Genomic DNA, 23,879 nt, shown 5'->3' with positions numbered 1-23,879 from the left:
GATAGGGTTAGGGTTAGGCCTAGGGTAAAGTTTAGGGTTAGGGTTAGGGTTAGGGTTAGGGCTAGGGCTATTGTTAGGGTTAGGGCTACTGTTGAGGTTAGGGTTAGGGCTAGGGTTAGGGCTATGCCTACTGTTAAGGTTAGGGTTAAGGTTAGGGCTAGGGTTAGGGCTAGGGCTAAGATTAAGGTTATGGTTAGGGTTAAGACTAGTTATAATGTTAGGGTTAGGGCTAGGGTTAAGGTTACGGTTAGGTTTAAGTTTAGGGCTAGGGTTAGAGTTTGGGCTAGGATTAGAGCTAGGGTTAGGGTTAGGTTGAGGGTTAGGGTTGGGTTTAGGCCTAGGGTAAAGTTTAGGGTTAGGGCTAGGGCTATGGTTAGCATTCGGGCTACTGTTAAGTTTAGGGTTAGGGTTAGGGCTAGGGCTATGGTTAGGGTTCGGGCTTCTGTTAAGGTAGGGTTAGGCTTAGGCTTAGGGTTATGGCTAGGGCTAGGCTTAGGGTTAGGGTAAGTGTTAAGGTTAGGGTTAGGTTTAGGGTTAGGGCTAGGATTAGGGTTAGGGATAGGGTTAGGCTTAGGGTTAAGACTAGGGTTGGGTTAAGGTTACGGTTAGGGTTACAGTTATGGCTAGGGGTAGGGTTATGTTAGGGTTAGGGTTAGAGATAGGGTTAAGGTTAGGGTTAGGTTTAGGGATAGGGCTAAGGTTAGGTTTAGGGCTAGGGTTAGGGTTAGGATTAGGGCTAAAGCTAGGGTTAGGGCTAGGGCTGGGACTAAGGTTAAGCTTAAAGTTAGGGTTAAGGCTAGGGTTAGGGTTAGGGTTAGGGTTAGGGTTAGGGTTAGGGCTAGGGTTAGGGGTAGTGTTAGGGTTATGTTAAAATTAGGATTAGGGTTAGGGTTAGGGTTAGGGCTAAGGTAGTGTTAGTGTTAGGGCTAGGGTTAGGGTTAGGGTTAGGTTTCGGGCTATGGTTAGGGTTCAGGTCAGGGCTAGGGTTAGGGTTAGGGTTACTTTTAAGGTTAGGGTTTGGGTTTGGGTTAGGGTTAGGTTTAGGGCTAGAGTTAGGGCTATGGCTACTGTTAAGGTTAGGGTTAGGGTTAGGGTTAGGGCTAGGGTTAGGTCTATGGCTACTGCTAAGGTTAGGGTTAGGGTTAGGGTTAGTGTTAGGGTTAGGGCTAGGGTTAGGGCTATGGCTACTGTTAAGGTTAGGGTTAGGGTTAGGGTTAGGGTTACTCTTAAGGTTAGGGTTCGGGTTAAGGCTAGGGTTAGGTTTAGGGCTAGAGTTAGGGCTATGGCTATTGTTAAGGATAGGGTTAGGGCTAGGGTTAGGGCTATGGCTACTGTTAAGGTTAGGGTTAGGGTTACAGCTAGGGTTAGGGCTAGGGCTAGGGCTAAGATTAAGATTATGGTTATGCTTAGGGTTAAGGCTAGGTTTAATGTTAGGGTTAGGGCTATGGTTAAGGTTAGGGTTAGGTTTAAGTTTAGGGCTAGGGTTAGAGTTTGGGCTAGTATTAGAGCTAGGGTTAGGGTTATGTTGAGGGTTAGGGCTAGGGCTAGGTTTGGGGTTAGGGCTAGGGTTTAGGTTATGTTATGATTAGGGTCATGGCTAGGGGTATGGCTATGGTTAGTGTTAGATTTAGGGCTTCGTTAGGGCTAGGGCTAGAGCAAGGTTTAAGATTAGGTTAGGGTTAGGATTAGGGTTTGGTTTAGGGTTAGGGTTATGTTTAGGCCTAGGGTAAAGTTTAGGATTAGGACTAGGGCTATGGTTAGGATTAGGACTACTGTTAAGTTTAGGGTTAGGGTTAGGGTTAGGGTTAGGGCTAGGGCTATGGTTAGTGTTCGGGCTTCTGTTAAGGTAGGGTTAGGCTTAGGCTTAGGGTTAGGGCTAGGGCTAGGGTTAGGGTTAGGGTAAGTGTTAAGGTTAGGGTTAGGTTTAAGGTTAGGGCTAGGATTAGGGTTAGGGATAGGGTTAGGGTTAAGACTAGGGTTAGGTTAAGGTTACAGTTAGGGTTACAGTTATGGCTAGGGGTAGGGTTATGTTAGGCTTAGGGTTAGGGCTAGGGTTAGGTTTAGGGATAGGGCTAAGGTTAGGTTTAGGGCTAGGGTTAGGGTTAGGATTAGGGCTAAGGCTAGGGTTAGGGCTAGGGCTGGGACTAAGGTTAAGCTTAAAGATAGGGTTAAGGCTATGGTTAGGGTTAGTGTTCCGGTTAAGGTTAGGGTTAAGGGTTAGGGCTAGGTTTAGGCCTAGTGTTAGGCTTATGTTAGGATTAGGGTTAGGGTTAGGGTTAGGGTTAATGTTAAGGTTAGGTTTAAAGTTAGGGCTAGGGCTAGGGCTAGGTTTAGGGTTATGTTAGGGTTAGGGTTAGGGCTAGGGATAGGTTTAGGGCTAGGGCTAGTTTTTGGGTAGGGCTAGGTTTAGAGCTAGGGTTAGGGTTTGGACTAGGGTTATTGTTAGGGTTAGGGTTAGGGTTAATTTTAAGGTTAGGGTTAGGTTTAGGGCTAGGGCTAGGGCTAGGGTCAAGTTTAGGGTTAGGGTTAGTGCTAGTGTTAGGTCTGGGTTAGTGTTAGGGTTAGGATTATGGCAAGGGCTAGGGTTAGGTTTAGGCACACGGTAAAGGTTAGGTTAGGGTTAGGGTTAGGGCTAAGGCTTTTGTTAGGTTAGGGTTAGGGTTAGTGCTAGGGTTGGGTGTAGGGTTAGGCTTAGCGCTAGTGTTACGGCTAGGGTTATGCCTAGGTTTAGGGCTAGGGCTAGGGGTAGTGTTAATGCTAGGGTAAGGGTTAGGGTTAGGGTTAGGACTAGCTCTAGGGTTAGTGTTAGGGTTAGGGCTTGGGTTAGGTTTATGGTTAGGTTTCGGGCTATGGTTAGGGTTCGGGTTAGGGTTAGCGTTAGAGGTAGGGCTAGGGCCCGGGTTAGGTTTAGGGTTAGGGTTAGGGTTAGGGTTAGGGTTAGGGTTAGGATTATGTTAGGGTTAGGGTTACAGCTAGGGTTAGGGCTAGGGTTAGGGTTAGGTTTAGGACTAGAGATAGGTTAGGGTTAGGGATAGGGCTAGGGTTAGTGCTAGAGCTAGGGCTTGGGTTAAGTTTAGAGTTAGGGTTAGGCCTAGTGTTAGGGGTAGGGTTAGGGTTCGGTTTAGGGTTAGCATTAAGGTTAGAGTTAGGGCTAGGGTTAGGGTTAGGGTTAGGGCTAGGTCCAGGTTTAGGTTTAGGGTTAGTGTTAGGGCTAGGGTTAGGGTTATGTTAGAGTTAGGGTTAGGGCTAGGGCTAGGTTTAGGGCTAGGGCTAGGTTTAGGGTAGGGCTAGGGTTAGAGCTATGGTTAGGGTTGGCTAGGGTTATTGTTAGGGTTAGGATTAGGGTTAATGTTAAGGTTAGGGTTAGGGTTAGGGTTTGGGTTAGGGCTAGGGTTAGGGCTAGGGTTAGTGTTAGGGTTAAGTTTAGGGCAAGGGTTAGGGTTAGGGTTAGGCCTAGTTAATGTTTAGGTTTAGAGTTAGGGTTAGGGCTACTGTTAAGGTTAGTGTTAGGGTTATGTTTAGGGCTAGGGCTACTGTTAAGGTTAGGGTTTGGGTTAGGGTTAAGGCTAGGGTTAGGGCTAAGGCTAGGGCTAAGATTCATTTTAGTGTTAGAGTTAAGGCTAGGGCAGTGGTCGGCAAAATCATTAGTCAACATAGCCAAATATCAACAGTATAACGATTAAAATTTCTATTGAGAGCCAAAATTTTTTAAACTTAAACCTCTTCTAATGCCACTTCTTCAAAAGAGATTCGCCTAGGCCGTGGTATTTTGTGGAAGAGCCACACTCAAGGGGCCAAAGAGCCGCATGTGGCTCTTGAGTCGCAGTTTGCCGACCACTGGGCTAGGGTTAAGGTTAGGGTTAGGGCTAGGGGTAGGATTCGGGTTATGTTTAGGTTAGGGCTAAGGCTAGGCTTATGGCTAGGGTTTGGTTTAGGGTTAGGGTTAGGTCTATTTTTAGGGGTAGGCCTTGGGCTAGTGTTAGGGTTAAGTTTAAGGTTAGCACTAGGGGTAGGTTTAAGGCTAGGGTTAGGGCTTGGGCTAGGGACAGGTCTAGGGTTAGGGATCGGTTAGTATAAGTGTTAGGGTTAGGTTAGGTTTTACGTTAGGGCTAGGGTTAAGGGTTATGGTTAGCTTTAAGGTTAAGGTAAGGGCTAGGGCTAGGGTTAGGTTAGGGTTAGGGTTAGGTTTAAGTTTAGGGTTAGGGGTAAGGTTAGGGCTAGGTTTAGGGCTAGGGCTAGGGCTTGGGCTAGGGACAGGTCTAGGGTTAGGGATCGGTTAGTATAAGTGTTAGGGTTAGGTTAGGTTTTATGTTAGGGCTAGGGTTAAGGGTTATGGTTAGCTTTAAGGTTAAGGTAAGGGCTAGGGCTAGGGTTAGGTTAGGGTTAGGGTTAGGGTTAAGTTTAGGGTTAGGGGTAAGGTTAGGGCTAGGTTTAGGGCTAGGGCTAGGGCTAGGGCTATGGTTAGGGTTAGGTTAGGTTAGGGTTATTGTTAGGGTTAGGTTAGTCTAGGGTTACGTTTAGGGTTAGGTTTAGGTCCAGGGTTAGGGCTAGGTTATGGCTAAGTTTAGGGTTAGTGTTAGGGTTTGGGCTAGGGCTAGGGTTAGTGTTAGCGCTAGTGTTAAGGTTAGGATTAGGGTTTGGTTCAGGTTTAGGGCTAGGGCTAGGGCTAGGTTTAGTGTTAAGGTTAGGGTTTGGGTTTGGGCTAGGATTATGGGTAGGGCTAGATTAAGTTTCGGGTTAGGGTTAGGATTATGGTTATGGTTAAGGTTAGGGCTAGGGTTAAGGTTAGGGTTAGGGTTAGATCCAGGGCTAGGGCTAGGCTTACTGTTAGGGTTAGGGTTTGGTTTAGGGTTAGGGTTAGGTCTGTTTTTAGGGGTAATCCTCAGGCTAGGATCAGGGTTAGGGCTATTGTTAGGGTTAGGGTTATTGTTCAGTTTAGGGTTAGGGTTAGGGCTAGGATTAAGAGTAGGGTTAGATTTAGGTTTCAGGATAGGGTTAGGTGTAGGGTTATGGTTATGGTTAGGGCTAGGTCTATTGTTGGGTTTAGGGTTAGGGTTAGGGTTAAGGCTAGGGTTGGAGTAAGGGTGGGGCTAGGGTTCATGTTATGGCTAGTGTTAAGGTTAGGATTAGGGTTTGGTTTTGATTTAGGGCTAGGTTTTGTGTTAGTGTTACGGTTAGGGTTAGGGCTAGGATTATGGGTAGGGCTAGATTTAGGTTTTGGGTTAGTGTTAGGATTATGGTTAGGGTTAATATTAAGGCTAGGGCTAGGGGTAGGGTTAGGGCTAGTGTTAGAGCTAGAGCTAGGGTTAGGAATAGGGTTAGGGTTAAGGTTAGGGCTTGGGCTAGGGCTAGGGTTAGGGTTAGGTTTAGCATTAGGGCTGGGTTAGGGCTAGGGCTATGGCTAGGGTTAGGGTTAGGGTTAGGGTTAGGGTTAAAGTTAGGGCTAGGCCTAGGTTTTGGGCTATGGTTAGGGCTAGGGCCAGAGCTAGGGTTAGGTTTAGTATAGGGTTAGTGTTAGGGTTAGGTTAGGATTAGGGTTAGGTCTAGGGTTATGGTTAGGATTATGGTTATGGTTAAGGTTAGGGCTAGGGTTAAGGTTAGGGTTAGGGTTAGATCCAGGGCTAGGGCTAGGGCTTACGGTTATGGTTATGGTTTGGTATAGGGTTAGGGTTAGGTCTATTTTTAGGGGCAGGCCTCTGGCTAGGGTTAGGGTTTGGGCTATTGTTAGTGTTGGGGTTAATATTCAGTTTAGGGTTACGGTTAGGGCTAGGATTAAGGGTAGGGCAAGATTAGGTTTCAGATTAGGGTTAGGTCTAGGGTTAGGGTTATGTTTAGGGCAAGGTCTAGGGTTGGGTTTAGGGTTAGGGTTAGGGTTAGGGCTAGGGTTGGAGTAAGGGTAGGGCTAGGGTTAGTGTTAGGGCTAGTGTTAGGGTTAGGGTTAGGGTTAGGGTTAGGGTTAGGGTTAGTGCCAGGGTTAGAGCTAGAGCTAGGGTTAGGGGTAAGGCTAGTGTTAAGTTTAGGGTTAAGGTTAGGTTTAGGGTTAGGGCTAGGGTTAGGGTTAGGGTTAGGGGTAAGGGTAGGGCTAGGTTTAAGGTTAGGGTTGGGGTCAGGGCCAGGGCTAGAACTATGCTTATGGTTAGGGTTAGGGTTTGGTTAGGGTTAGGGTTAGGTCTATTTTATAGGGGTAGGCCTTGGGCTAGGGTTAGGGTTGGGCTATTTTTAGGGTTAGGGTTAGTGTTTGGTTTAGGGTGAGGGTTATGGCTAGGATTAAGGGTAGGGCTAGATTTAGGTTTCGGGTTATGGTTAGGTCTAGTGTTTAGGGTTATGTTTAGGGCTAGGTCTAGGGTTGGGGTTAGAGTTAGGTTTAGTGTTAGGGTTAGGGTTGGAGTAAGGGTAGGGCTAGGGTTAGTGTTGGGGCTAGTGTTAAGGTTACGATAAGGGTTTGGTTTTGGTTTAGGGCTAGGGCTAGGGCTAGGTTTAGTGTTAGTGTTATGGTTAGGGTTACGGCTAGTATTATGTGTAGGGCTAGATTAGGTTTTCGGTTAGGGTTAGGATTATGGTTAAGGTTAATGTTAGGGCTAGGGCTAGAGTTAGGGTTAGTGCCAGGGTTAGAGCTAGAGCTAGGGTTAGGGGTAGGGCTAGTGTTAAGTTTAGGGTTAGGTTTAGGTTTAGGGTTAGGGTTAGGGCTAGGGTTAGTTTTTTGTTAGTGTTAGGGTTAGGGCTAGGGCTAGGGTTAGGGTTAGGTCTAGGGTTAGGGTAAGGGTTCGGGCTAGGCCTAGGGTTAGGGTTAGGTTTGGTTTAGGGTTAGATTTAGGGCTAATGTTAGGGGTAGGGCTAATGCTAGGCTTAGGGTTTTGACTAGCGTTAGGGTTAGGTTTAGGGTTAGGATTAGGGATAGGGCTAGATTTAGGTTTTGGGTTAGGGTTAGGTCTTGGTTTAGGGTTAAGTTTAGGGCTAGGGCTAGCGTTAGGGCTAGGGTTAGGGCTAAGGTTATGGTTAGTGTTAGGGTTAGGGTTAGGGTTAGCCTTAGCCTTTGGTTTAGGGTTAGGTTTAGGGCTAGTGTTAGGGGTAGGGCTAGAGCTAGGTTTAGGGTTAGGGCTAGTGTTAGGGTTAGGGTTAGGTTTAGGTTTACGGTTAGGGGTAGGGCTAGGGTTAGTGTTAGGGCTAATGTTAAGGTTAGGATTAGGGTTTGATTTAGTTTTAGGGCTAGGGCTAGGTTTATTGTTAGCGTTAGGGTTCGGGTTTGGGCTAGGATTATGGGTAGGGCTAGATTTAGGTTTCGGGTTAGGGTTAGGATTATGGTTAGGGTTAATATTAGGGCTAGGGCTAGGTTTAGGGCTAGGGTTAGGGCTAGGGCCAGAGCTAGATTTAGGGTTAGTTTAGGGTTAGGTTAAGGTTAGGGTTAGGGCTAGGCTTATGGTTAGGATTAGGTTTTTGTTTAGGGTTAGATTTAGGGATAGGACTAGTGCTAGGCTTAAGGTTTGGACTATATTTAGGGTTAATGTTAGGGTTCTGTTTAGGGTTAGGATTAGGGCTAGGATTAGGGGTAGGGCTAGATTTAGGTTTCGGATTAGGGTTAGGTCTAGGGTTAGGGTTAAGGTTAGGGCTAGGGCTAGGGTTAGGTCTTGGTTTAGTGTTAAGAGAAGGGCTAGATCTTGGGTTAGGGTTTGGTTAGGGTTAGTCTTAGGGCTAAGGTTAGGGTTAGTGTTAGGGTTAGGGCTAGGGCTAGTGTTAGGGTTAGGGCTAGTGTTAGGTTTAGGGTTAGGATTTAGTTTAGGGTTAGCATTAGGGCTAGGAATAGGGATAGGGCTAGATTTAGGTTTCGGGTTAAGGTTTGGTCTAGGGTTAGGTTTATGTTTAGAGCTAGATCTAGGGCTGGGGTTAGGGTTAGGGTTAGGCGTAGGGCTAGGGTTAGGGTTAGTGTTAACGTTAGGGTTATGTTTAGGGTTATGGTTAGATTTAACCTTAGGTTTAGAACAAGTCAGACCCAGGTGCTGGACTAGGTGGAGCGTGTTTTCTGGAGGAGGACACATGAACTGTTTCAGGTGAGCTGTGGTCTGACCCTCTGAGTGTGGCGCCCACCCTGTGTGAGCAGGGCAAGGTGTCAGTAAGGGGGCGTTTTCCTTGCTGTTTTGGGCTCATCACCTTCCTGCTCTGCTCTGGATCCTCCCCCCAATCCAGGCGCTGCTTTCTGAACCCTGTCCCATCTCGGCTGTGGGAGATGGCTCTGCGGCAAGTCGGTGTCCTTCAGGGTTGAGTTGGCCTCCAAGGCAGGGCTGTAGGACGTGGCGTCGGGAGTCATGGGCCCTCTGAGGACCGACCCTGCTTTCCCATCAGTTACCTGCTCCGGTGACCACTCTCCACCCACTCCCATCCCCAGGCCTGGCCCCAGGCCTCCCTTTTCTGTTAGGACAGTGTCCTGGTTTCCCATGGACCCTTCCCCACAAGGATGCTTAGAAGTCACAAGTTCAAGATGGAAGCCAGGAGCCGTAGGACTCGAGGGGAATTAGGGCGCTGCGTCCCCAGGTGATTCCAGGAGGACAAGGCTTCCTCTGGACACACAGGTGAGGGTGAAATGTGCTCCCCGCCATGACACCTGCCCCACAGGACACTCTTGTGGCCGGCGACTCACGTTCCAGGGTCCCCCAGGTGCTCTCCCAACACCTGAGACAGGTTGTTTCTCCTAACACATAGTCTTGTCCTGGATGCTTGTAAATTTTTGAAGTGTTTTATTGAGATATTTAATTTTAAAATAGCTTAATTTAAAAACAAAATTTTCTTACAGTGTGTATCAGGAATTAATAAGGCAGAAAGCAGCTCCCCTAAACCTAAAGAACTTGATCCCCCAAAATGAAGAGATCCAAGCAGCATGGAACCTGGTTAGGAGGGAAGAAGTCACGCGGCAACGGGCCCATCAATACACAGTGAGGCAGGGAGGGAGAGCCCCAGGCAGGACGCCGGGCGTTTGTCAGAAACGATTCCCCTTCAAGCAACTCGGTTTTGGAGGCTTCACTCAGAAAATGAGTCAGAAATAAAGCAGCTGCTTTGGATGGGGGCGTCTTTGCCTCCAGAGAGGAATAGCCTGCAGAAGGTGGGCAGGGGGGGTGGTGCTGCTGTGGCGGGCCCAGCGCCCTGGACCCCTGCCCAACTCCAGGGGAGGGCTCAGGACCGCCCGTCCTGCTGGTGAAACCCCTGGCCCAGGAGAATGAGTTTTCCTACAGGTTTTAAGTCCACATCTGAATGTTGAAAGCTTTTCTGTGGATTCCCTTGGTGGTATGGGGTGGCCCTCTCAGCAGCAGGACCAGGCAGCGGGAACTGCCGGCTGCTCCTTCGCCATTTGGCGGGAGCTAAGTCCCCGAGTTCACAGTGTGCTGACCGACCTCCTTGCCACCTCATCCCAGAAGGGTCTGCATGCTGGCCGGGAGATGAGCATTGAGCCACGGGTGTGACTGCGGGGAATCAGCTGATCTTTCCCGAGTGCCTACTGTGTGCTGGGCACTTAGTTGGTCTCTTTTCTTGTTTTGTTTTGTTAATCCTCACCCAAGGATATTTTTTCCATTGATTTTCAGAGAGAGTGGAAAGGGAGAGGGAGAGAGAGAGACAGAGAAAGAGAGACAGAGAGAGAGACACAGAGAGAGGGAAACATTAATGTGAGAGACATACATCTATTGGTTAGTTGTCTTCCACATGTGCTCCGAGTGGGGCCGGGGATTAAACCTGCAATCCAGGTGTATGCCCTTGACTGGGAGTCAAACCCACAGCCCTTCGGTCTGCAGGCTGATGCTCCAACCACTGAGCAACTGGCCAGGGCCTTAGTCTCATTTTATCTTGAGCCTCAGGAGGCAGCTCTGCACAGTTCAGGTGAGGAGCTCTGGCTGAGAAGATGACGAAACTCCTCCCAATTCATAGCAAGTCCGTGGCAGAGCTGAGGGATAGAGCAAGCGGGCCTTACTCCCGCCCCACCGCGCTGGCTGCCGGACACCTGCCCAGCCTGCCTGGAGCGGGTGCTTGCTCCCTCGGCAGCGCCTCAATGCCCGCTGCTCCCTTGATGCCAGTTCCTGCTCAGCGCTCCGCGGTTCCACCTAGATGTCCCTGCAGTGCAGGTCCAGGCCAGGCCTTCGGTTCGGAGAGCTGAATCCCCTTTCTCTTAGGCCTGCAACTTGCCTCGCCATGGCCTGTAGTCTGTGCTGCAGACTGGCCTGCTTCCTGGGCACACGCTCTCTAGAATGTTTTTCCATGTCACTGAGAACAGGGTGGGAAGGTGGGAGAGCTGTGTCCAGGCCCGACCCTCACCATGTGCATCTGACCAGCTCCGAAGCCGGCATCTGCAGTGTTGCACACGATGCCACACAGCGGCGCCTCCCTCCACCGTTCTTACTTGGTAAATGACATTTCCTTAGAGGGCACCTTTCCAACGTCAGTACTGATTACGTGCAGGTGCGGGGTCAGGCCCTGGGCAAGTAATCTACTCAGAATTGATCTCCTTTGTGCCCACCTCATGTTCCTGTTACGGGGTTTGCTCCGAGGAGAGAGAAGCTAAACAGTGAATTTCACATGCCAGCAAGTAATGCCCATGTGTCTTAGCATGCGCAGCAGAACTACGCCTATCTGTTCGCAGTCTCTGCTTGACGCCCTGGGTCCGTCACCCACATGGCAGTTGCTTGCATTTCCAAAGCTGGAGAGAGGATGAAAGTGTTGGAAACCAGCCCTGTCCTGTCTCCGGGGCTCTGCAGGCTCTCACCGCGATCTGAGGTTAATGGGCTCACGGGATCCAGTGGACATGTTGGTTCTTTCTTGTGACCAGGGAGGAAGCATAGATGACATCCGTCTGGGAGTGTGAGCGCCTCCAGGTTTAAAGGGGAACAGATAACCCTCCCCACAACTTGAACATGAAACTAATTTTCTAGAACGGGTGGTCCTAGGCCGGAAGGACTCTGAGGTGCCAGTCCTGGGAAAGGCCGGCCTGTCTGGGATGCCTTCCAAGGAGTTAATTACCAGAAGGTCACCATGGAACACATTCTAACCTGGGAGCGGAACCCATGTTGGCTGGTTACCGAGACCGTAACTCGTGGGAAGGCAGAATCACGTTTTGTCTGTTCAATCAGAGGTGTGGGGTTATTTTAGAGGGACTGCCTGTGGGGCCGTGGTCCACTGTGAGAGAAGCAAGCCACAGCACCCAGGCAAGGACGGCCCTGTCTCTGCTGCCTCCTCTTCCCTCTTCATCACCCCCTTCCCCCACTGGACGCTCTGCCCATGTCCTCTCTTATTCAGACACAGATATTTACTGGCCAGGCTCCGTGCTGGGTGCCAGGGACACAGTGGGTAAGAGAGATGAAGTCCCCAAAGTGCCTCGCCGAGCAGCGAGGACAGCGACAGTCCCAGGAAGTAGAGGAGCACCTGAGCTGGCCATAGGTACGGGCTCCAGGAAGAACTAAAACCAGGGAAGGCCCCGGAGGATGTAAGGCAGCAGAACGACGCCTGTCTGTCCGCAGTTTGAATGTGTGAATGTGTGTGCACATGAGCGGGTGCGTGTCTGTGAGCATGGGTGCATGGGAGTGTTTGAGTGGTGTGTGTCTGTGTGTGAATTCCCTTTTAAAGTCTGTGTAATTGAGAAGTATGTTATGTAATTTCCAACTATCTGGAGATTTTCTGGATATACTTGTCACTGATTTTTAGTTTAGTTCCATCTTTGAGAATACGATTTGTGTGATTTCTCTTCTTTTTAATGTATTAAGGTTTTTTATGGTCTAGAATCGCTGCTGCTCTACAGGTTGAGAACCGCTAGCAGGGTTGCCTAAAACCATCGGAAAACACAGATACTTACATTATGATTATGAAGTAGCAATGAAAATAATTTTATGGTTGGGGGTCACCACAACATGAGGAACTGTATTAAAGGGTCGCGGCATTAGAAAGGTTGAGAACCACTGGTCTAGAGTGTAATCTTTCCTGGTGAATATCACAGTCTTGTGTAGGAGAAAGTGCATGTTTTGCTGTTGGTAGTGGAGCGTTCTCTAAGTGTCAGTGAGGGCACATGGTTGTTTATGTCATCCATGTCCTAATTGACTGCTGTCTACTTGCTAGAGGCAGACACTTGTTGTGTCAGTTGCTGAGAGAGGAGTGTTGATGTCTCAGCCATGATGACAGATTTTCATGTCTCCTTCCTGGTCGATCTGTTTTATGCTTCAAGTGCTTGGAAGCTGTGGTGTCAGTCGCAAACACAGCACATTGTTTCTCTGTGGAGAATGGACTCCTTTATCCTTATGTGTTGTCCCTCTTATCTCCAATAATATTCCTCATTCTACATGCTGCCTCAGGTAAGATTCACATAGCTACTCCAGCTTTCTGTCACTGTGTTCGCATGGTATATCACGTGCCATCTTTTACTTTAAATGTATCTGTCTTTATATTTAAAATGATTTCTTTTAGACAGCATATCATTGATCTCACACTTTAAAATCCAACCTGACAATCTGTCTTTTAACTGTTGCATTTAGACCATTTACATTTAAAATGATTACTGATATACTTGAATAGAAATTTACCATTTTGTTAGCTGTTTTCTATGTCTTTCCATTGTTTTATTTCCCTCTCTGTCTTCACTGACTTTAACGACCATGTTATGATTCCATTTTATTTCTTCTATTGAGTATGTATACCTCTTATTTTTTAATGTTTTCCTCTTATTTACAATATAGACTTAAAACGATATGATACCACTTCATACACAGAGCAAGGGGCTTACAGCTGCATGTTCCTAATCCCTCTCGCCCATTGTTTGTGTCGTTGTTGTCCAGTATTTCACTTTTGCGTTTGCTGCACATACACTCCATGAGCGTTTGCAAGAGGATGTGACCCCGACCCATGTCTGTCCTGCCCATGTGCCCACACTCCCAGGCTTGCTGAGCTGCCTTTATCAATTAGTTTGCAGTTTAAGTTGTGTTTTCTTGCCAGTGTATGTGCCGCCAGGCAGCAGCTGCCGGTGTGAGAAATGCCCGGCTCTCCTCTCCCTGCAAGCATCTGGCTCTCCCCAGGCTTTGAGTTTTTTGTTTGCTCGGCAACCGAGGTTCTTTGCTGGGTTTGAGAAAAGCCCGTGGCTTGCAGTTTGTTAGGTTTCACATGATGTAAAGAAGGAAGCAATCGTCTTTCCTGGCCAGAGTAAAAGCTGGCATCTTTGACTCCACTTGGCTTGAATTGTATCTCACTCTCTCTAGGTAAAGAAAAATTCCATTACGGAAGCTCGATCTTATCTGGCTATCTGGCTAGTGCATCTTCTAAGAGACTGTCGGAGTGCCTGCCAAGGCTCCTGAGCATCTACACATCGTATCTCCCGCTAGAAATCTTCGGGATGTTATCTCACCTTTTCATTACTTTCAGGATTTCTTTCTTTTAAACTCCACAGAAGAATTCTTCAGACTAATTCGTCAAGGTGCCCTTCGAATGGCAGTTATGCCTGGAACAGGCAGCTCTGGGTTCAAATTCATGTTCAACTATTTCTAGTTGATTGATAAAGTTAGTTCCTTACTTCTGCTAGGGGGGGTGACCCCATTCTTCTTTTTACAGCCACGACAACCTAGTGCATGGTCATGCCCATTAGATGACCGATATTTGAAAAACTCAGGAAAAGACTCAAGACCATCTGTTTCTTTAGGAAAGATTCTTTGGTGGCTATCCATGAAGTACCCACCCTCCTCAATCCAGAAGAGCCACATCTTCATTACCTATGACCCTTTCTCACGGGACACAGTGGCTCCTCGTGTCCCTCCCTCCAGCCAACCCCCACCATTCAGCGAGATGGAGCTCAAAACCCAAGAACCATTCCTAATGCTTCCTTCTCCTTCACCCTCCTATTCCGCCCATCTCAGCCTTATCTTCCCGACTATCTCCTACACGCACTGCCTTCCCTTCTGGAGCTGCTGTCATCCGCCATTAGAGCTGTGCTGCTAACCACAGCTGGCTTTCCTCCAGCTGTTCTCTCTCCCACAAACGCTCCTTCTCAGATGGAGGCCTGGCTCTACCAGCTTCCTGTCCTTTGAGTTTCCCACCATCGTCCTAGGTGGATCCCTGCATGTGTCCCGCAGCACCTGTGCTCCACCTCCTGCCTCACCTGTACCTGCCTCGCCTGTTCACTTCAACCAGCAGAGCCCTTGTCTCCAGTTCTCCACCAGTGTTCATGATGATTGTCTATCTGTGGGCGCCTTTGTTCCTTTGTGGTGCTATTTCTAGATAGATTTAGAAATCAAATTGGGTCAGGGCATGCACATTTTAATTTTGAAATGATATGGTTCAAGTGCCCTGAAAAAAATTTTAAAAATCAAACCAACAAAGAGAAAACCAAGTAAAAGTTCCATAGATAGACTCTCTCTAAACAGCTCATATCCCTACACCCTTGGCAACGCCGAATTGAGATAATAGGCTGACAGACTCCCATTTCCCTGAAGACAACAGGATGGTTGACTCTATCTTAGTGGCAGTGGTGTGCTTGGGGCAGCTTCTATGTGGACAGATCCTGGGGGTCCATGAACGGAAGAGGATGGCGCTGCTACCCTGTATGTAGAAAGTAGCTCAACTTGAAAAGGGACAAGTAGGAATTACCATGTCAAGAAGAGTCCTATTTCCGGACTGCTGCCCTCTCCGCTGGGCACGGCCTCACGTCTGCTCACCACCACACACAGGCTGGTGTGCCCGGTGTCAGAGGTGGGTGGACAGAGATGTTCAGCTGTCTGGGCAGAATGGGCCACTTGTGCCTCCGCCACCCAGTTCACAGATGCGGCTCTCAGCAAGGCGCCACGCTGCTTGTGCTCTGCACGCTCTGCTGACTGTGCTCGACCTTTGACTCACAATTCTGAGATGTGAATTTGCATAACCAGCTGCACCACAGGCCTGCGACTGCCCACGTCTGCATTATGGCCCATCAAGCTACTAGTTGCCCTTCCCATTTAGAGCAGGACCTCCTCTCTCCCTCTGTCTCTCTGTTCTCTACCCGCTCCCTTGTCTTTCATGTCTCACTCTAACATGCAGACATCCCAAAATAACACACACACAAATCATAATAACTTATTGACCCCCATCATGACTTACTGCTCCCATCCTATGACTTAATGCCCCCCATCATAATGACTTACTGCCCCCATCATATGACTTACTGCCCCCCATCATGACTTGCTGCCCCCATCATATGACTTATTGCCCCCATCATATGACTTACTGCCTCCATCATATGACTTACTGCCCCATCATATAACTTACTGCCCCCCATCATATAACTTACTGCCCCCATCATATGACTTACTGCCCCCATCATGACTTACTGCCCCATCATATGACTTATTGCCCCCATCATATGACTTACTGCCCCCATAATATGACTTACTGCCCCTCATCATGACTTACTGCCCAACATCATATGACTTACTGCCCCCCATCATAACTTACTGCCCACCATCATAATGACACTGTTCCCTCTCCCCACTTGATCCAATCATTGGGCCTATAGGACCTGCTGTGTTTGCAGTAGCTCCTGAGCCCATGAATCAAAGTGCACCCCTGTTTTAGGCAGGCACACTGGGGACTGGTGTTGGCCACAGTGAGAGGACTTGCACCCTGGAAATCAACGAACACCACCCATCGGGACCTCCACTCTTCTCCTGAAAACTTCTTGCTGAACACGTGCCAGCTCATGAGTACATGAGTTGCCTCCCAGAGCTCACATGTGTGGGCAACACCCAAGGCCAAGGAGCATGAGAGGGTCAGAGACACCCTGCAGGCAGGGCACGCAGAGGAGAGTGAGGCCTCTGCAGAGAGTTGTCCACAGGGGCTGCGTCCACAGCAAGTCCTTGCCTATGGCATGCACGGCCCTGAGAGGGAGAGGCCGTGATGTAGCCCAAGGCACATGGACAGAGAACCTGGAGGGGCATTGGTCTGCGGATCAGGAGGGAGTTCAGCATCCCTCGGCTAAACTGTGATGGGTTTACCATTTGAAAATGGCAAGAATGAAATAAGGGAGGTTAGAGGAAGAAAGATGGAAATTATGAATATAAGAGATGTTAGATTGTGGACGTAATCAAGAAATAGCTGGACTACATGGCTTTTTTATTTTTAGGCTCACCGTAATTTGTGAAGTAGGGCACCAATTGATGGATTGATAGCTTCAGTCATTTATTCAACCAGAAACTTATTGAGCATTGACAAAATGTGCTCAGACTGCTCTAGCTGGTTTGGCTCAGTGGATAGAGCATCAGCCTGCAGATTGAAGGGTCCAGGGTTCGATTCTGGTCAAAGGCACATGCCAGGGTTATGGGCTCAGTCCCCAAAAGGGGACATGCAGGAGGAAGCTGATCAATGGTTCTCTCTCATCATTGATGTTTCCAACTCTCTCTCCCTCTCCCTTCCTCTCTGAAATCAATAAAAAAATATTTTTAAAAAAATGTGCTCAGACTGTGGTATTGACATATTAGATAAGACCTAAAAATTACTGCCTATAAGAAGATAAACATTAATGCAATCATGTCAAATCCTATATAATAAAGAGGTAATATGCAATTGACCATCACTCCAACACACAAGATGGCTGCCCCCATGTGGTCAAAGATGGCCACCCCCATGTGGACACAAGATGGCCACCACAAGATGGCCGGCAGGGGAGGACAGTTGTGGGCAATCAGGCCAGCAGGGGAGGGCAATTGAAGGTGACCATGCCGGCAGGGGAGTGCAATTGGGGGGAACCAGGCCTGCAGGGGAGGGCAGATAGGGGCAACCAGACCTGCAGGGGGGCAGTTGGGGATGACTAGGCTAGCAGAGGGGCCAGTGAGATGCGACCAGACTGGCATGGGGGGCACTTGGGGGCAACCAGGCTGGCAGGGAGGCAGTTGGGGCAACCAGCTCGGCAGAGAGGGGGCAGTTGGGGGTGACCAGGCCAGCAGGGGAGCAGTAAAGGTGACCATGCTGGCAGGGGGGGCAGTAGGGGGTGACCAGGTTGGCATGGGGGCATCTGGGGGTGACCAGGCCAGCACGGGGGGCAGTTAGGGGCAGTCAGGCAGGCAGGCAGGTGAGCAGTTAGGAGCCAGCGGTCCTGGATTGTGAGAGGGATGTCTGACTGTTGGTTTAGACCAGGGGTGGGCAAACTTTTTGACTCGAGGGCCACAATGGGTTCTTAAACTGGACCAGAGGGCCGGAACAAAAGCATGGATGGAGTGTTTGTGTGAACTAATATAAATTCAAAGTAAAGGAGCGGTGGGGAGAGCAAGAGAACCCTCTGCTCTTTTGGCTCCACGGGCCGGATAGAACAGCCTAACGGGCCGGATCCAGCCCGCGGGCCGTAATTTGCCCACGGCTGGTTTAGACTCAATCCCCAGATGTCCCAGATTGGAGAGGGTGCAGGTGGGCTGAGGGGACACTGCCGCCCCGTGCACAAATTTCATGTACCAGGCCTCTAGTAATCAGATAATTATATACTGCGGTTTACAGACACAGCACAGCATGTGCAAAGGTCCTGAGTGCAAGGTAGCAGTGAGTAGGAAGGCAAGAAATCACAGAGTGTCAAGGATGTGGTGGTGAAGAGGTCATGACCCCCACATTGGGTTTCTGGGTCTTGGTGGTAGAGCAACAGGAAGCCACCAAAGGTGTGAGGACCGGCAGGTATGTGACCAGGTGTGCTGTCTGATGACCACTGGCCAGAATGCTGTGTGTGTGTGTGTGTGTGTGGGGGGGGCAGCCTGCTGCTAGCAGGTCCTGTCAGGAACAAATGGACAGCATGATTGACGTGGCTAAGCTTCCCTGCCCTCTGTCTTCCCCACTCTGCTGCTCCATGCTTCCCGGGCTTGGGACGTGGGCATACTGGCACCTGTTTCCGCACTGACTTCTTTCTGGTTTTCATAAATGCAAATGAAAATACTTACGTGCTCCATAAAGACTGGGCATGTTTAAATAACCCTTATCCTGTCAATGAATTCCAGGGATGTCGGGTTCATTATTCTCTAGGAGAGAATAGGCATTAAACCCACAGGGAGTCATTAAGAGATGGCTCTTTCTCTCCATTTGACCAGAGCGGCAGTTGTAATGTATTTATTCAGGATTTAGAAAATGGAATTCAATTCCAAGTAAAAGCCTGTTCAATTAAGTAATTCCTATCGTATCTGTAGGACAGACAGGCTGGCCTGACCGGGGGTCGCTGTGCTGGCTAGCAGATGTCACTACCAGGGCAGGCGCTGCTCCACCCCTTAACCGCCCATTTAATCCTGTTGGTGGCATGGAAGAACCAGGTCTACTGACGCCACTGGACACCTTCATGTGAATGTCTTTATCCAAGTTGGGTGGAAGGACTCACCTTGGCCTCCTTACTCTTAGGCACAAGTGCCGTGGCTGGGCCGGGCTCCCTTTAACACGCAGGTGTGATGGGGGGTAGAGCAGGTGGGAAGGGGTCGGCCGTCCCCTCTGTAGTCTCTTCTTCGTGGCACAGAGCCCGAGGTTTCCTGAGGTGACCAGGAGACTCGGAGCCCCTGGGAAAGAAGCACTCTGATGGCTCATGTGCTCTTGAGGCCTCGGCTGCTTCTACTGGAGGGGCTGCATGGCAACAGTTGCCGACCTGAGGACAGACTGTCCCAGCCATTGGGACAGCAAAGCAAAAGTAGCAGCGATTTAAAAACACAGAAACACCAAGAAGAAGAAAGCACATGTAGATTTCAGGTTTGGCTAACCGGGCGATGCCACAGTGCCATTCCTGCCGTTTGCTGCACGGCCGGGCGCACGGTGGTATGTAGGTACATTGTTGGGACAAACGTCCACAGGCAGCACCTGCGTGGCTCTCACGACAATCTCAGGTCCACGTGCACATTTGGAAGTTGTCCATGCACCCTGTGCATGACTTGAAATGGCGGCCACAGGGGTCCAGTCTTCTTCCCCGAAGCTGCCCCAGTCATGGGGGCCCAGAGCCCAGTGCGTGATGTCGCCTCTAGCCGCAGGAAACACCTGCGTGGAAGACAGATTGCTTTCAGGAGAGGGAGGAAGGATGCAGGGCTCGGAGCAAGAGTTTCAGAGGTGGGTGCTGACACCCAGACATGAACTGAGACAGATGCTGGGACATGTGGAGCCCCTTGACGAGCAGCAACCTCGCGAGCTTCAGTACTCGTAGGACGATGGCAGGCTTGGCAGCTCACAATGTCTCTGCACTCCAGAGCTGGCTCACATATGAAAAATACTGTAGACAGCACCAACCCTCTTCCGGAGGGTTGGAAGCAGGTGGTAGGTCTTTGTAAAAACAAGGGAGAGGGGCGTGAGAGATTTGGGGAGTGGGCCTCGGAGTGCTGGGCTCAGCAGGGTGCTGCTCACCTGAACAGGGATGCCAGGTCTTTGCTGATCAGGAGAACACTCTGGAGTTCACATGGAGGGTTATTTCCCTCTAACACGCTGAGGAAGCAGTAACCCACATGTGGACTTTGCTGCTGTAACTAATACAGGTTTTCACTTTGCACTTCAAGCAACTTCTGAAAAGCCAGGAGAGGGGCAGGCAGTGCTCCCTTCCGGAAGAATGAGGTCATCAGCTGGGAAATGGGTTGGAACCCCAGAGGGGTCCCCAGTACCTGCTGACCGATTGGGGAGCTGTTGAGATACTGTGCAGACTATGACGTGCCAAGCTGGGGCGGGCAGCTGTTTGCCTGGGTGCGTGCGTGGCGAGTCCATGGGTTTGCTCCCCAGACGATGAGGGCTCGCTTCTCTCTGTGTTTAGTACATACAACAGGGCCATTCAAGGGACTGCGCATGTCGTTTAAGAGACACAGCGTCTGGCTCGAATCCCAAACAGGAAACCCAGTTCATTCTAGTCACCAAGCTACCTACAAGCCCAGGCCCTCTGCTGCGAGCAGAGCACACCCCCAGTGCCCAGTGTCCCCTCAGCTCCCCTCACACTCTCATTATCTGGTGCACTTTGTGCTCCCATTAATGGTCTGTAGTTTGTGCCAAAGAAAATCCCAGCAGCTCTAGCAGAGGTTCCACCCACTCGCTGGTGCCTGAAATGTGCTCCGGTCACACTGACACTGTTAAGTGGCGGCTGACTGGCCTGTGGCTGCGCTGCTGAGCCTCCAGCAGCACCAAGGAGACAGTGCTCACACTGCATCCGGGCAAAGCCTGGGCCCAGAGACTGTCTCCACACGCTGATTAACTGTGTCACATCCAGGTTTCCTTCCTAGGGCTGGCCCGGTGACTTGGTTGGTTGGAACATTGTCCCACACACCAAAAGGTTGTGGGTTTGATTCCCGGTCAGGGAAACACCTAGGTTGTGGGTTCCATCCTCAGTCAGGGCACATGTGGAGGCAACCGATCCATGTTTCTCTCTCACATCAATGTTTCTTTCTCTCTCCTCCCCTTCCTCTCACTTAAATCAATAAACATCCTCAGGTGAGGATTAATAATCTACACTAATAAAAGAGAAACATGCAAATTGACCATCACTCCACTATGCCCACCAGCCAATCAGGAGGGAATATGCAAATTAGAAGGACAAAGATGGTGGGCGCCCAGCTGCTTCAGGTGTGGAGTGGCTGGGCGGGGCAGGACACCTGCTATGAGAGGGAGGGCGGGGGGTGAAGGGATCTACAGGAGCGGCACTCTGGCTGCAGCGAAGATGAAGACTGCAGACTCCAGAGTCTGTAGCAAAGATGAAGATGCCAGACTCTGGCTGGAGTCTGCAGTGAAGAGGAAGACAGCAGACTCTGGCCGGTGTCTGCAGTGAAGATGAAGACGGCAGTCTGCAGCGAAGATGGCAGACTCCAGTCAGAGTATGCAGCAAAGATGAAGATGGCAAACTCAGGCCAGAGTCTGCAGCGAAGACAGCAGACTCTGGCCACAGTCTGCAGTGAAGACGAAGGTGGCAGACTCTGGCCAGAGCCTGCAGCAAAGATGAAGAAGGCAGACTCTGGCTGGAGTCTGCAGCAAAGGCGGCAGACTCCGGCCAGAGTGAAGGCCTGGGTCCTGGGTGCTGGAGGAAAACCGGTGCTGGAAGCCAAGGGAAGGAAGGCCTATTGCACAAATCTCTTCATGCAACAGGCCTCTAGTTATCAACATTAAAAGAGAAATATGCAAATTGACCGTACCTCAGCTATACCCACCAGCCAATCAGGAGTGAGTATGCAAAGTAACCCACCAAAGATGGTAGGTTAATTTGCATAAGCAGGCACGGAGCGAAGACTGAAGACGACTGAAGACTGAAGAAGCTTGGCTTCCCCACTGCGGCTGGAGCGAAGGCCTGGGTCCCAGGTGCCGGAGGAAAACTGGTGCCGGCAGCCAGGGGAAGGAAGGCCTATTGCACGAATCTTCATGCAATGGGCCTCTAGTATATATAAAAGCTGAAATGACTGTCCAACCATTTGACCGCCCGACTGGTAGCTATGACATGCACTGACCACCAGGGGGCAGATGCTCAATGCAGGAGCTGCTGAACTGTGGTAACTTGGCAGCTGGGGTTCTCCGGTGATGCACTGGGAACCAGAGAGGAGGGAGCCCTATTCCAGGGTGCATCACCCGAGAACTGCCCTCTCGCAATCCAGGACCCCTCAGGGGATGTTGGAGAGCCGGTTTCAGGCCCCATCCCACAGGCCAGGCTGAGGGATCCCACCAGTGCCTGAATCCATGCACCGGGCCTCTAGTAACAATAATAAAAAAGATTTCCTTCCTCAAGAGTAGGAAAGGTAATAATAGCCAAGTCTATGTAAAGAAGATAAAAGTTGCAATTGGTGCTCCAGGTCTATACCCAGGGGACAGTTTGTTACCATGTCCTTGGCCAGTCCAAGGTCACTCACTCACTTCTCAGTTGCTTTACCAGCCATATGATTAGACAGTCAAGTGGAGGAGCCAGCGATGTGTCGGGCTGCCCTTTTCACAGAAAATTAATGCCCCCCCCAAAAAAAAATTCACAGCTTCCCAACCTCATGACCCACATATCTCACTGGGATTTAAATTTAAAATATTTCTATTATAATCCCCAGAGCATGGTTTCTGCAGAGTTCCTCTTCACATTGACCCACAGCAACCCCATTGCTGGAGAAAGCAGTCGGACTTGATAATAAAAGGAGAGTGGAGAATAGAATGATAGAGACTTTCACAAACACATTCAGGGGAGATGGCAATTTTGTCTACTTGGTTCAGGCGAAATTCTAGGCACATGGCAAGCATTTTAGAAGAATGAGACATTGATATTCTCCCAGACAGCACGGAGCCATGTACTCAGTCTTTATGTCATCTTCTCCGTGTTGTACAGAGAGCCAGCACCACATGTGAGCGTCCCAGGGCCGGGCACCTCATCTCCTGGCCGAGCCCAGGGAGATGGCCCATCTAGCTGGCCTGTCAGGGGAGGACTGCTCGCACATGGGCTCTCAACAGGGTCTCAAACTCAAACATGTAGATGAGTAAAACACAGCGAATTGCAGAGCAGACAAACTCCCTTCTCCCCTCCCTGGGGCTCTATTCTGAGCACACGGGAAGGTGCCCCAGTGCCGACAAATATTAATTTTCTATGAAAAACCAGGAATCCTGACTTCTAATGTGAAATGTCCCAAGTCTTAAATATGGGCGGGTCAACTAAAAAGCAAAATGAAATCACAAGCCAAGCAAAGCAACCAGCAGGACACGCAGGTTGACGACCTCAGCCTGTGCCCCTGCTCGGTTCCCAACTTCAGGTTGGACCCAAATATTGCCTCGAACTTCATCTGTGACAGGTGGGTTAGGCTGGTCACCTGGTGTGGATGTCGCAGCCTTATGCTCACCCAGTTCCCTTGTGTTTATTAACACTTCTACTCACCCATTGCACTGCTGTCTCCTGACCTGCTGTCACCCAAATTATTATTATCAGCAGCCCGATTTGACAGGTCATCTCTGTCCTGCTCACGTTATTATTGCACTTACTCCCCCCTGTTTCGCTGTATTTTATGCACATAAGCTTCAAATGCATTCACACCAAGCAATTTATATAATAGACTGATTGCTTACTGCCCTTTGCAACAATTGCATTTCAAATGTCTCATTCTTTTATTTACTGGTCCAGTCTGCACTCGCTACTTGATGCTAACATTACTTGACTTATCGTTCAATCAATAATTCTGAACTCTCCCACAAATGCCCTTAATTTCCTGGCTTTAATTCCAAGAGTCATTGGTATTAACTCCCCAATCTAGTGAGGTTACTGCTTCACGGCTTCCGGCGGTTGGGTGAGTGGGACCTGTAACAAAATGCAGAAGATAATTCAAGCTGGTGTTTTTCCGGAGGTCTGTGGCTTCTCTCTCTCTGCTTTTCATTTCTAACCCTTCCATGCGAGCTATTTAATTTATGCACCCGAAAGTAACCTCCTTTCAAATTCACCTGGGTCATCATTAAAAAAAACCCCAACCACACCAAGTCCCATACGTACCTAAATGTGTGATATGCACCCACTCTGACTTGTGGGGTATTCAGGAAACATCTATAAATTTCCCAGGAAGATACATGCTAGGGCTGGGAACAGGAGAGTGCCGGTGGCCATTGCTTTTTCTAGCAATTTATTTTACAAATAAAAGCTGTGCTCTCCAAGCTGGATATTAACGAACAGTGTTTGCAATGGGCTGTGAGGTTCCTGGAGTCAGGGAGAAGCTGGCTTGCTGGAAATCAAGGATGTTATTAATACGTTCGGGCTCATATCCTCATCCTGCTCAGCGGCTTTCTAATGAGGTCGATGCTGCAGACCTGGTTTTTGGAAACATGTTGAAGGGATGGCATGCCAGTCCTGTTAAATCATAGTTCTGTGTCTATTTTTTCACTTTTCTCCCCAAATGTAGCAAGATAAATAACCCAGGATCGGATGCCAGGTGGTCTTGTTAAAATGGGATACTTGCTCCTGAATTAAGTCCCAAAAACGA

The sequence above is a fragment of the Plecotus auritus genome (genome assembly GCF_963455305.1).
Source record: "Plecotus auritus genome assembly, chromosome: 8".
Lineage (NCBI taxonomy): Eukaryota > Metazoa > Chordata > Mammalia > Chiroptera > Vespertilionidae > Plecotus > Plecotus auritus.
Note: the sequence above shows the minus strand (reverse complement) of the source record.